Here is a 7,595-nt window from a genome sequence, read left to right as displayed (position 1 = left end):
TGATAGGGGAGGTCCTCCTCTCCTTCCTTCTGATTCTAGTCTGTTAGGTCCCATCAGGAGTGGCTGCATTGTCATCTTCTGTGGCCTGGTAAAGCTGCTTCCCCCTCAGGGGGAGGTGATCAAAGAGCAGGCCAATCAGTTCATGTCACAGACAGTCCCTGTTCCCATTACTATGGAACCCACTTGGACACTGAACTGCCATGGGCTACATCTGTGCAGGGGTTCTAGGTTATCTCCATGCATGCTATTTGGTTGGAGTATAAGTCTCAGGAAAGACCCCTGTGCTCAGATTTTTTTGGTTCTGTTGCTCTCCTTGTGGAGCTCCTGTCCTCTCCAGATCTTACTGTTTCCCACTTCTTTCAGAAGATTCCATGTACTCTGCCCAACAGTTCACACCGGAACCCCATGAAGAAAGGAACCTGGTCAGCTTAATTGGCTGCACAAGGTTGCAAACTTTTATCATTAGTTTTTATGGCTGAAGGCACAAGCACAGCAGGACAGAATTGTGCCTTAGAAACTCAGGTAGCCATTTTCCTTCTGTTAGGAAAGCTGCCCCTCCCATCGTGCCGCAGTCTCAAAAAAAAAAAAAAAAAAAAAAAAAAGCAGGTTCGGGTTCAGTAAACTTGCACGGAATTACTTTCCCACTTTCACCTGGCTGGGGACTCTGGCAATGGAAACTTACTAAGGTTTTTTTGAAACAAAGGGAAGTTGAAAGGTTTTTCAGATAAAGGGGAGGAAAAAAAGAATTTGGCTAGGGATTGAATATGTAAAGTATTTCTATATCAAATACTTTATAAATCTAAAGTTACTTTTGTTCAGCAACAACATCCTTCCGTTTGCTCAGAGTCAACCATCTTCATTTATATTCCTGGAAATTAGTGCATTTGGTAGAAAATATCCATATTTAATTCTTTAGCTCTCTGTTTTCCTGACTGGACTCTGGCTGAAATGGTGAGAAACATAGAATCATAGAAACATAGAGTTCTGCCCACAGGGGCAAGTCTGGACAAGGGAACATCCTTGTAGTTTTAAGTAGTCTGTGGGAGAGAATTCTAATGAAATCCAAGCCATCAGGTTTTAAGGCCAAGTAGACTCAGAGACTGGAATTCGAGTCAACGGTAGAGCATATCACAAAATCTATGGCCTGTGGGATTCTGTGTTCTGTTTCTGGGCCTGTCAAGGTGTTACGAGAAACATTTAGGGCATAGAAAATGATTATTTGTGCTTATTGGAAATCCGGTTCAGCTGAATGTACCTTGATTTTATTGGCTAAATCTGGTGAATGGGAGAAGATGAGCTCACACTGCAAGTTTCAATGCTGGAGCACACAGAACAGACATGAGGGCAGGCAAGGCCTGTCTGGGAGAGAGATGGCCATTTAATCAGATCTTGGTTGATGCCTTTGTTCTATGATTAGGACTATGATCGAGGCAGCCACAAAATGTGGAGAAGTCTAATCAGGGAAGCTGTGGAATTGAAGGCTCCCAAAGACACCCTAGCACAAATTCCTTCTCTCTTCAACCCTCTCTCTCTGCATATGTGTACCTAAATATGGATTATCGAAACTTGTCACACACAGCAGCTCGACCTCAGCAGTTTCTAAAGAAGTGTTCTTGTTGTTATCAGTTCTAAGTATGGAGAACTGGCAAGTGCTTTTTGAGGACAATAGGTAGAGGCCAGAAGGAGCAGTGGTTTTCAACAGAAGACAGTGTGTCCGCTAGGGACTGTTTGGCAATGCCAGGAGACCTTTCGGATAGTCACCGACAGGGAGGGGCGCTGCTGGTACACAACAGGAGGAGGCCAGCTCAGTACCCTACCCTGCACAGCTTAAAACCAAAACATGGCTGCCCTGGAGGAGGCTGTGGAAACACACCTGCTGACTCAACAGTCAGCTTAGGCGCTGTAAAGGAAAGGGCAAACACGTGGTGTTGTTAGTGAGACCAGGCAAGGAGGTAAAACCAAGGGAGGACCCTTCGTAGGCACCCATTTGGTATTCTGAACGTGGGATCTCGCTGGGGTGTGCGCAGGACCTCACGCATGCCAGCCAGGTGCTCCATGGCTGGACTCCATCCAGGGGGCTCCCTGTGTTCGTTTAATCACTATCGTTAAAGGTCCTTATCAGAAGAACACTGTTCTTCAGGGTGTTTTTATTTCTTTACGAATCAATAGATGGCTCCACTGAGTGGCAATATGGGCCATATTCAAGCCGCTCATTGCGGGAAGTTGTAAACTAAATCAGGCACAGAGTTACTGGAGGCTTGGTTGGAACCTACGGTTCCTGCCAACAGTCATCAGAAGTGCTTGTCAAAGTCTTGCGGATGCCAAGAGACAGCAAGCCAAGTGGGTGAAAAGGCCAATATTCGGGATCCTGCACCTGAGACTTCCTGTGGAGCAGGAGCCCCTGACAGCCCGAGCTCGTGGCTGGTGCCTACACAGCCAGCTGGTTCTCCAGCCCGATTCTCATTTCCGGCTTCGTGATGCAGTCAGGCTTCTTCCAGAAAGACAGCAGCGGGCGACCCGCACGGCACTTCCTCCCATCTCAGAATATCTTCCATTAACCATTCCGGAGGCTCCGCTCTGGGCTCGCGCACTGTGCCTGGGGGAAAAAGGTCCCACGGTGACCACGTGCCCTGTCACAGCCCTGCTCTTGGAATCAGTGGGCTGGGGGTGGGGCATCTTGACACTTTCCGTGTGTCACACATGACCCTCGTCTGTTGGGAGGAGTTACGTTCGTGAGGGGCTTTCAATCCCAGTTAGCAGAGCTGACATGCCACAAGTTAGCAGTGCACACGCTGAACAGACCCTCCTTGGGTTGAGGAACAGTCCTGGGCTCAGGAGCTTCTCCCCCAACCCCCAGAGAATCCCAGAAATAGAACGGCACACCGAGAACTCAGGATGTGCTGAGCGCTTAGGGACACTTCAGCACTCCAGATGATGTGTGTGGGCAGCGGAAAACGGGCTCTTCTGCAGCTTCATTCAGGAGGTGGGCCCTCCTAAACGACGGAAGACCGCATTCTTTGGAGTGCAGCAGGGTCCCGCTCTGGCTTTGCCACCTCCCATTTGAGGGACTTCCTGGACTCCTCTTACCCTGGTCTCCCTCGCCTGTAGAGAGAGAGCCAAGAATTCCCACCTGTCGGGGATCCTGCTAAGATCAGTCCGCACCCGGGATCTGCTGACAGCAGAAGTCAGGGTGCCTCTCCCGACTTTCTCACAGTTTTTGGACCCCTTTTAGCAGAAGCTAAACTTGTTGGATCTCACCAGAAACCCTTCATTATGGGAACACTTTTGTGCACTGAAAACACCCAGGCAAATAAACGCAAAAATAAATTAGACTTGAAAAGTAAGATATTACAAGTTAATTTAGTCAGCCAGCTAATCCTTTCATGATTGGATTTTTGTGGCCCTGAATGAAATGACTTCAGATCTGAAAGTACACTGAGAATAAAGGTTGGGTGTGTGTCCACTCACCTCACCCTTCCAGAGGTCAGATTCCGTGTTTCCTGGGATCTTTCCTTTCTTTGGTTGTTCACACACGGCTGGTGTGTAGAGGTCGCATCAAATGCCGTGGGGCAACACAGTTAAGGAATGCAGACTAAAAGTGAATTCCCTGCTGAGCAGTGCTATTTGAGCCTGTAATCTGGGGACAGTTTACAGATGTTGAGAAGGGAGAGGATTTCTGAAGATTCCACATCTCTCTGCATAAGCAAGGAGGGATCTTGGTCCTTCAGAATAAACGGGCAATGTGTCCGAGAAACCTAGAATTTGAAACATCTCTATTTTTAAGACATTTAAAATAACATTTGTTATTTATTCTTTGGTAATTTAACATATGCATACATCTCTAAGTCATACCCACTCATCACCTCCAAATCCCTTCCCATGTCTCATTCTTGATTTTATTGTTTCTCTCCTCTCTCTCTCTCTCTCTCTTTCTCTCTCTCTCTTAAATAGCCCATTGAGTCCAGTCAGTGCTACCTATATGTGAATGTGAAGTCAGCCTCTGGAGCATGAACAACCTACCAGGGACCATGCGTCTAAAGAAAACTGCCCTTCTTTTCCCTAGGTGCCATCAACTATCAACAATTCCTCAACTAGTGAGTGTGGGGTCTCACGTCAGCCTTCCCTATCCATGCTGGAGCGTTGGCTAGCTTGATATTGTGCAGGTCTAACACAGGCAACAGCAGCAGCTGTTGAGTTCAAGAGTGAAATGCTTCGGGAGTTTAAACTTTTAAAGACATCTTTTCTTGGGGGCTGGAGAGATGGCTTAGTGGTTAAGAACACTGACTACTCTTTCAGAAGACCTGAGTTGGATTCACAGCATCCATATGGTGGCTCACAATCATCTCTAACTCCAGTCCCAGAGAACCCAAATGCTCCGAGGCATGCACAAAATACACAGACATACACGTAGGCAAAACACTCCCACACAGAGGTTAAATTAATAATAAAATATGTAAAAGAAAAAATTTCTTTTTGCATTTGGCACTTCAAAGGTAGAAAACTGCAAACACCATTTAAGAAAGCTTATTTCTAAGGTGGAAGAGCCTCTAACTTTTTATTGTAGCTAGATGAATCTTCTGTCACGTTGGTTTACATATATATAAAGTGAAGTGTACAATGGAATTATGTGTAGACACATTTTTGTTTTCTCATGGATGGTACTAATTCATATTGCTGAATTTGTTGTTTCTATTATTTTACATATAATGCCCAAGCAGTTAAATTTATGTAGTGTGCCTAAGTAGTTGAATTTATGGAATTGATTTCTCCTTTTATTCATCACCTTACTTCAATAGTTTTCCCGTTAAAGATATAATAATTTGCATGATAGCTGTACTAAAAGAACATCAGTTTAAATCTAATGAATATTTCTTATGAGGATCACTCAAGATTATAAAGTATGGGTACAATTATTTATTTTAGGTAAGAGTCAATGAAGAGCATTAATTTATGAGATTATGCAAAATTTTTAAAATTATTTTATTACATTTTATTCATTTTGTATGCGTGTTTATGTTTGTGTGTGGGTATGTAAATTACATGGCATGCATGTGGAGGATAGGGGACTGGTGGGAATTGGTCTCTCCTTCCCCTGTTTGGGTCTTGGGGACCAAAATCAGGGCATCAGGCTGGCATAGCCAGCGCTTTTACTCACTGAGCCATCTCCTGGGCTCTGCTGCTCTTTTCGGTCCCTCTCCCCACCCCAATAACTGGTCACAGCAACAGATAGTCACATTTTGGAGCCCGCTGGACCCCCTTAGGACGATCACATTGCCTGTTGTCCCCAAAAGCATCAGAATGACTGGTCCTGAGGTGGGGACATCTGCATGCCTAACGAGTTCTCATGGGCATCGCAGTCTTGTTTGAGACAAAGCCTGTGTCAGCATCTAGGAGGTTTTTTGTTTGATTTTTGTTGTTGTTGTTCCCAAGTAATGCATGAATTTTGCATCTCTTTCAAGGAGAAACTGGAGCTAGAAACTTAGGAAGTATCTATTCAGAATCCCAGGGAGGCGAAGGAAAGTGATGGACACTGGTTGGGTATTTGATGGGCACTGACTCACATCAGGGCTGACTTTGAGCATGTGTCTTCTTGGACTTCCACTTTGGGAACGAATCTTCCTCTCTCTGCTGCCTATTAACGAGTGACCTGAATGTGTCACACAGATCCTGTGGTTTGAGGCTACAGAAATAGCTCCCCAAGTCTAACGACTGGCTATTTCTCACCTTTATTGCCAGATATAATTACCCATCTCCCATTCTGTGCAGATAGATGATTTCTGACTTGTTCTGGCCAGAGTGAGCCATAAAAGGATTATTGAAGCAAAGACCATTCATTGGTCAAGTACAGACGTGCACTTGACTATTGTTGTGTCTTGAGAACACAAGATAGGGCTAGAGGAATCTTGTGGAAAGGTCTGTTTTCTATTTATAACACCACTTCAAACTGGCTGCTGGGGGTATTGACTTACTCCGCTTTTCAAATATGGGAGCAGAGTTTTTTAAGTCCCCCCTACCTATATTTTAGAATCACGCTAGCTGAGCCTTGCCTGAAAGATGACAATGTGATTGACAGTGATGCTCTCTGAAGTTGAATTTTTGAAGTTAACTGAGTAGCTCAAGATCGGATATGCTTCCTTTTTTATCACCCAAGCTGACATCCCCTGATTGCTATGGTTGGATGTGCCTTGTCCCTCAAGGACGTTAGGTTACTGGGTATCTTTGTCCTCAGAATAAATTAAGGTGGTTTTCCTTGGACCCTCTGTGTTCCTGTGAGAGTGAGTTGTTAGAAAAGAAGGCGCTGGACTTCTAGGCTGCCCTCTGACCCCTTCTTGCCATGTGATCTTTCTTCTTACGGGCGCTCAAGCCATGATGCCACCTGCCATAGAGGCCTTCAATAGAGGCTGAAAAAATAGTGCTGGCTGACCTTGGGTTTTCTGCTTCAAAGGCTGTGTGCTAAATAATCCTCTTTTCTTTATGCATTGCCTGTTTCTGTTGTTATAGCAACAGAAATCGACACATATATAATCTTTAACAGAAATTATCATTACTGGAAATTAGTCCCTCTCAGGCTGTTACTTAATGATCTCCAGCTGCTTCATTGACCTCTGACTAGGACCTCTGGCTGTGGCTTTGTCAGTGACTGACCCTGTGAGACCCTTCTCCGTTGTGTCTCCTATTCTTCATTGATCCTGTTGCTACCACTAAACTTGGAAGGCGGGGCTGTAGCTTAAACTCTGGGCTCCTAATTCCCAACATGTATACGTTTTAAGAATGGTTTTCTAAAGATCCGAGAATCAGTCCAAGCTTGTGCCTAGCCCCGTCTCCCTTCACCAGGAGACCTCAGGGAGCCGAATGTAGCGATACTTTTCTATTTCTTGTTTTGTTATTAAGAACACATTTGAAATTGTATCTGTTCTGTCGTGTGTCCAACCCATGATGTCTACCTGCTGCAAAATGGGCATTTTGGGCAAATGTTGGGCCACCATGCTCCCAGCTGCAGAGACTGGGACTTTGGGGGTGAAAATGTCCCCAGGGTCTGTGGTCAGCAATGAACAGCTGAGTCAGAGGGTACCTGCGTGTTTGATCTAGCTAAGCTGTGACAAAAAGTTATCCAGAGAAACTCCCTATTCCAGTTTTCTCCTTCTGTTCTGGCTGTGTCAGGGAGAGCGATCAGTCATGCTAGTTCTATAAGGCAAGTTGGATAGTTCCTCTCTGCGTTCTACAGCATTTTATATTATGCTAGAAATAGTTGTTCCCTGCAAGCGACAGTACTGGCTGCTTGGTACCAAAGTCCATTTACAGAAGCCGTTTCTCTCAAGCAGTTCTCTCTTGGTTACTGGTGCCAGTCACTTGTATAGTTTTCAAGCTGATATTGGCAGCCAGCAGGAAGAATGGGTCCTTGAGACAGAAGGACTTGAACTTCTGTTGTTTGCTGCTGTATGGAAAGAGGAGGCTGTGTGCTCGTGCGTGTTCTGTAACACAGGGACCAGCTCGAGGTGGCTGTGTCCACATGCAGGCTGTAGAAGTTCCTTCTCACCACCCATTGGCAAATAAAATAAAATAAAATAAAATAAAATAAAATAAAATAAAATAAA

At 45.0% G+C, this 7,595-nt stretch overlaps 1 pseudogene; it reads right to left on the bottom strand.

Annotated features, from left to right (window-relative positions):
* Positions 1–341: 341 nt before the first annotated feature.
* LOC129692930 (small nucleolar RNA SNORA70) lies at positions 342–442 on the bottom strand (annotated as a pseudogene).
* Between the last annotated feature and the right edge of the window lie 7,153 nt (positions 443–7,595).

This window comes from Psammomys obesus, unplaced genomic scaffold, assembly GCF_907164565.1.
Source record: "Psammomys obesus unplaced genomic scaffold, mPsaObe1.curated_primary_1811, whole genome shotgun sequence".
NCBI classification, from domain to species: domain Eukaryota; kingdom Metazoa; phylum Chordata; class Mammalia; order Rodentia; family Muridae; genus Psammomys; species Psammomys obesus.
Note: the sequence above shows the minus strand (reverse complement) of the source record. Positions and strands in the feature narration are given on the sequence as shown.